At 40.6% G+C, this 6,104-nt stretch overlaps 1 long non-coding RNA gene across 5 annotated transcripts; it reads right to left on the reverse strand.

Moving 5' to 3' along the window:
• Window positions 1-1,066: 1,066 nt before the first annotated feature.
• LOC117131490 lies at window positions 1,067-5,004 on the reverse strand. 5 transcript variants are annotated; one of them, XR_004454654.1, is made up of 2 exons: window positions 4,905-5,004; window positions 1,067-1,410 (listed from the first exon to the last, which is right to left on the reverse strand). It is a non-coding gene; the product is annotated as an uncharacterized LOC117131490 (long non-coding RNA). The 5 variants fall into 5 exon arrangements; XR_004454655.1 differs by lacking the exon at window positions 4,905-5,004 and adding an exon at window positions 2,628-2,705; XR_004454656.1 differs by lacking the exon at window positions 4,905-5,004 and adding an exon at window positions 2,276-2,352.
• Between the last annotated feature and the right edge of the window lie 1,100 nt (window positions 5,005-6,104).

Below are 6,104 nucleotides of genomic sequence, written 5' to 3' on the forward strand. Positions count from 1 at the left end.
CTGATTAGTGAAGTGGGATAACTTCTTAATCCCAACTCCTATGGATTTATTCAACTTCCTGGTGATTTCTCCACCATTTTATGTATCCAAATCAAGCTTCTTACAAAGTGATTCATCCTGTTGTGATTGGAACGACGAAGAAGCTGTCCTATTCCCAAACTGGGAAACTGGAATCACCTGATTAGAAAGTGGGATAAACTTCTTCATCCCAACTCCTATGAGATTTATTCAACTTCCTGGTGATTCTCCACCACTTTATGTATCAAAATCAAGCTTCTTACAAAGTGATTCATCCTGGTTTGATTGGAACGACGAAGAAGCTGTCCTATTCCCAAACTGGGAAACTGGAATCACCTGATTAGAAAGTGGGATAACTTCTTCATCCCAAACTCCTATGAGATTTATTCAACTTCCTGGTGATTCTCCACCATTTTATGTATCCAAATCAAGCTTCTTACAAAGTGATTCATCCTGGTTTGATTGGAACGACGAAGAAGCTGTCCTATTCCCAAACTGGGAAACTGGAATCACCTGATTTGAAAGTGGGATAATTCTTCATCCCAGCTCCTATGAGATTTATTCAACTTCCTGGTGATTCTCGGCCACTTTACGTATCCAAATCAAGCTTCTTTCAAAGTGATTCATCCTGGTTTGTTTGGAACGACACAGAAACTGTCCTATTCCCTAACTGGGAAACTGGATTCACCTGATTTGAAAGTGGGATAACTTCTTCATCCCGACTCCTATGAGATTTATTCAACTTCCTGGTGATCCTCCACCACTTTATGTATCCAAATCAAGCTTCTTACAAAGTGATTCATCCTGGTTTGATTGGAACGACGAAGAAGCTGTCCTATTCCCAAACTGGGAAACTGGAATCACCTGATTAGAAAGTGGGATAACTTCTTCATCCCAACTCCTATGAGATTTATTCAACTTCCTGGTGATTCTCCACCACTTTATGTATCCAAATCAAGCTTCTTACAAAGTGATTCATCCTGGTTTGATTGGAACGACGAAGAAGCTGTCCTATTCCCAAACTGGGAAACTAGAATCACCTGATTAGAAAGTGGGATAACTTCTTCATCCCTACTACTATGAGATTTATTCAACTTCCTGGTGATTTTCCACCACTTTATGTATCCAAATCAAGCTTTTTAAAAAGTGATTCATCCTGGTTTGATTGAAACGACGAAGAAGCTGTGCTATTCCCAAACTGGGAAACTGGAATCACCTGATTTAAAAGTGGGATAATTTCTTTATCCCAAGTCCTATGAGATATTTTCAACTTCCCGGTGATTATCCACCACTTTATGTATCCAAATGAAGCTTCTCACAAAGTGATTCATCCTGGTTTGATTGGAACGACGAAGATGCTGTGCTATTCCCAAACTGGGAAACTGGAATCACCTGATTAAAAGTGGGATAACTTCTTCATCCCAACTCCTATGAGATTTATTCAACTTCCTGGTGATTCTCCACCACTTTATGTATCCAAATCAAGCTTCTTACAAAGTGATTCATCCTGGTTTGATTGGAACGACGAAGAAGCTGTCCTATTCCCAAACTGGGAAACTGGAATCACCTGATTAGAAAGTGGGATAACTTCTTCATCCCAACTCCTATGAGATTTATTCAACTTCCTGGTGATTCTCCACCACTTTATGTATCCAAATCAAGCTTCTTACAAAGTGATTCATCCTGGTTTGATTGGAACGACGAAGAAGCTGTCCTATTCCCAAACTGGGAAACTGGAATCACCTGATTAGAAAGTGGGATAACTTCTTCATCCCAACTCCTATGAGATTTATTCAACTTCCTGGTGATTCTCCACCACTTTATGTATCCAAATCAAGCTTCTTACAAAGTGATTCATCCTGGTTTGATTGGAGCGACGAAGAAGCTGTCCTATTCCCAAACTGGGAAACTGGAATCACCTGATTTGAAAGTGGGATAACTTCTTCATCCCAACTCCTAGGAGATTTATTCAATTTCCTGGTGATTCTCCACCACTTTATGTATCCAAATCAAGCTTCTTACAAAGTGATTCATCGTGGTTTGATTGGAACGACGAAGAAGCTGTCCTATTCCCAAACTGGGAAACTGGAATCACATGATTTGAAAGTGGGATAACTTCTTCATCCCAGCTCCTATGGGATTTATTCAACTTCCTGGTGATTCTCCACCATTTTAAGTATCCAAATCGAGCTTCTTACAAAGTGATTCATCCTGGTTTGATTGGAACGACGCACCCAAACTGGGAAACTGGAATCACCTGATTTGAAAGTGGGATAACTTCTTCATCCCAGCTCTTATGAGATTTATTCAACTTCCTGGTGATTCTCGGCAACTTTATGTATCCAAATCAAGCTTCTTAAAAAGTGATTCATCGTGGTTTGATTGCAACGACGAAGAAACTGTCCTATTCCCGAACTGGGAAATTGGAATCACCTAGTTTGAATGTGGGATAACTTCTTCATCCCAGCTCCTATGAGATTTATTCAACTTCCTGGTGATTCTCCACCATTTTAAGTATCCAAATCAAGCTTCTTACAAAGTGATTCATCCTGGTTTGATTGCAACGACGAAGAAACTGTCCTATTCCCGAACTGGGAAATTGGAATCACCTGATTTGAAAGTGGGATAACTTCTTCATCCCAACCCCTATGAGATTTATTCAATTTACTGGTGATTCTCCACCATTTTATGTATCCAAATCAAGCTTCTACAAAGTGATTCATCCTGGTTTGATTGGAACGACGAAGAAGCTGTCCTATTCCCAAACTGGGAAACTGGAATCACCTGATTTGAAAGTGGGATAACTTCTTTTCCCAACTCCTATGAGATTTATTCAACTTCCTGGTGATTCTCCAACTTTATGTATCCAAATCAAGCTTCTTACAAAGTGATTCATCCTGGTTGATTGGAACGACGAAGAAGCTGTCCTATTCCCAAACTGGGAAACTGGAATCACCTGATTAGAAAGTGGGATAACTTCTTCATCCCAACTCCTATGAGATTTATTCAACTTCCTGGTGATTCTCCACCCTTTTGTATCCAAATCAAGCTTCTTACAAAGTGATTCATCCTGGTTTATTGGAACGACGAAGAGCTGTCCTATTCCCAAACTGGGAAACTGGAATCACCTGATTGAAAGTGGGATAACTTCTTCATCCCAACTCCTATGAGATTTATTCAACTTCCTGGTGATTCTCCACCACTTTATGTATCCAAATCAAGCTTCTTACAAAGTGATTCATCCTGGTTTGATTGGAACGACGAAGAAGCTGTCCTATTCCCAAACTGGGAAACTGGAATCACCTGATTAGAAAGTGGGATAACTTCTTCATCCCAACTCCTATGAGATTTATTCAACTTCCTGGTGATTCTCCACCACTTTATGTATCCAAATCAAGCTTCTTACAAAGTGATTCATCCTGGTTTGATTGGAACGACGAAGAAGCTGTCCTATTCCCAAACTGGGAAACTGGAATCACCTGATTTGAAAGTGGGATAACTTCTTCATCCCAACTCCTATGAGATTTATTCAACTTCCTGGTGATTCTCCACCACTTTATGTATCCAAATCAAGCTTCTTACAAAGTGATTCATCCTGGTTTGATTGGAACGACGAAGAAGCTGTCCTATTCCCAAACTGGGAAACTGGAATCACCTGATTAGAAAGTGGGATAACTTCTTCATCCCAACTCCTATGAGATTTATTCAACTTCCTGGTGATTCTCCACCACTTTATGTATCCAAATCAAGCTTCTTACAAAGTGATTCATCCTGGTTTGATTGGAACGACGAAGAAGCTGTCCTATTCCCAAACTGGGAAACTGGAATCACCTGATTAGAAAGTGGGATAACTTCTTCATCCCAACTCCTATGAGATTTATTCAACTTCCTGGTGATTCTCCACCACTTTATGTATCCAAATCAAGCTTCTTCACAAAGTGATTCATCCTGGTTTGATTGGAACGACGAAGAAGCTGTCTATTCCCAAACTGGGAAACTGGAATCACCTGATTTGAAAGTGGGATAACTTCTTCATCCCAACTCCTATGAGATTTATTCAACTTCCTGGTGATTCTCCACCACTTTATGTATCCAAATCAAGCTTCTTACAAAGTGATTCATCCTGGTTTGATTGGAACGACGAAGAAGCTGTCCTATTCCCAAACTGGGAAACTGGAATCACCTGATTTGAAAGTGGGATAACTTCTTCATCCCAACTCCTATGAGATTTATTCAACTTCCTGGTGATTCTCCACCACTTTATGTATCCAAATCAAGCTTCTTACAAAGTGATTCATCCTGGTTTGATTGGAACGACGAAGAAGCTGTCTATTCCCAAACTGGGAAACTGGAATCACCTGATTTGAAAGTGGGATAACTTCTTCATCCCAACTCCTATGAGATTTATTCAACTTCCTGGTGATTCTCCACCACTTTATGTATCCAAATCAAGCTTCTTACAAAGTGATTCATCCTGGTTTGATTGGAACGACGAAGAAGCTGTCCTATTCCCAAACTGGGAAACTGGAATCACCTGATTTGAAAGTGGGATAACTTCTTCATCCCAACTCCTATGAGATTTATTCAACTTCCTGGTGATTCTCCACCACTTTATGTATCCAAATCAAGCTTCTTACAAAGTGATTCATCCTGGTTTGATTGGAACGACGAAGAAGCTGTCCTATTCCCAAACTGGGAAACTGGAATCACCTGATTTGAAAGTGGGATAACTTCTTCATCCCAACTCCTATGAGATTTATTCAACTTCCTGGTGATTCTCCACCACTTTATGTATCCAAATCAAGCTTCTTACAGAGTGATTCATCCTGGTTTGATTGGAACGACGAAGAAGCTGTCCTATTCCCAAACTGGGAAACTGGAATCACCTGATTTGAAAGTGGGATAACTTCTTCATCCCAACTCCTATGAGATTTATTCAACTTCCTGGTGATTCTCCACCACTTTATGTATCCAAATCAAGCTTCTTACTGAAAGTTTTATAGGATTTATGTGAGAGTTTAAGGAAGATTTGTGAAGAGATTAGAGAAGAACTAGGTTGAACCGTGAGAGAGAGAGAGAGATTGACAAAGAGAATAATAGAGAACTCTTTTCCCTTGAATGATTTGTTTATGGGAACAACCCATTTATAGAATTCATACAGCAAGATGTCGACATTAAGGAAACAATAAACAAAGAAGTTAAGACAGAGGAGAGATGGGCAAAGTGGTCCTGGATAGTGACAGGTCCTAACGGGTGGGAAGACTTTGAATCCTTAACCAGACCCGTGACCTGCACTCTCAACGGTTCCCCACTTCCCTTAGGCGATTCCAAACATTCTTCTTGCCTTCTTCTCTTCTACATCAGTCACTCTTATGTCTTGCACTCCAAGTTAGGGTTGTCTTGTACGGACAGACTTGTCTAGCAAGGTAAGTTGAGTGATTGCTTGATCCGGATGTAATTGTTCCCCTCTTGCTTCTTACTTCATTCTCCTCTCTTTATTGCTTCATGTCAACACTCCCCCTCAAGCTTGACAGTGGTGATTGTCAAGCTTGGAAACCATGAAGCATTCCCTCATTAAAACCTTTACTTGGAAAAACCACTTGGGATAAAAACCAAGCAAAGGAAAAAGAGTAGAATACTCCATGGTGAGGGGATTATTGACATGGGAGGTTTATGAGTCCAAGTCTTGGAAGAATGGACTCACAAACTTTGCTACTGGCCGCCTTGGTGAAGATGTCAGCCAGCTGATCCTCACTTCTTGTATAACATGGGAGAATCACTTGCTGCTCTACTGCTTGTCTTACCTTGTGGCAGTCCACTTCTATGTGTTTTGTCCTCTCATGGAAGACTGAGTTGGATGCAATGTGTATTGCGGCTTGGTTGTCACAATGCATGGTCATGGGAGTTTTGATCTCAATTCCCAAGTCGCCTAGAAGCCCTTTTATCCAGATAAGCTCACTGGTTAGCTTCCTCATTGATCTGTACTCTGCTTCTGCACTAGAGCAAGACACTACCTTCTGTTTCTTGCTCTTCCAAGTGACCAGATTTCCTCCAATGAATGTACAATAGCCGGTGGTTGATCTTCT

Source organism: Brassica rapa, unplaced genomic scaffold (assembly GCF_000309985.2).
Source record: "Brassica rapa cultivar Chiifu-401-42 unplaced genomic scaffold, CAAS_Brap_v3.01 Scaffold0989, whole genome shotgun sequence".
Lineage (NCBI taxonomy): Eukaryota > Viridiplantae > Streptophyta > Magnoliopsida > Brassicales > Brassicaceae > Brassica > Brassica rapa.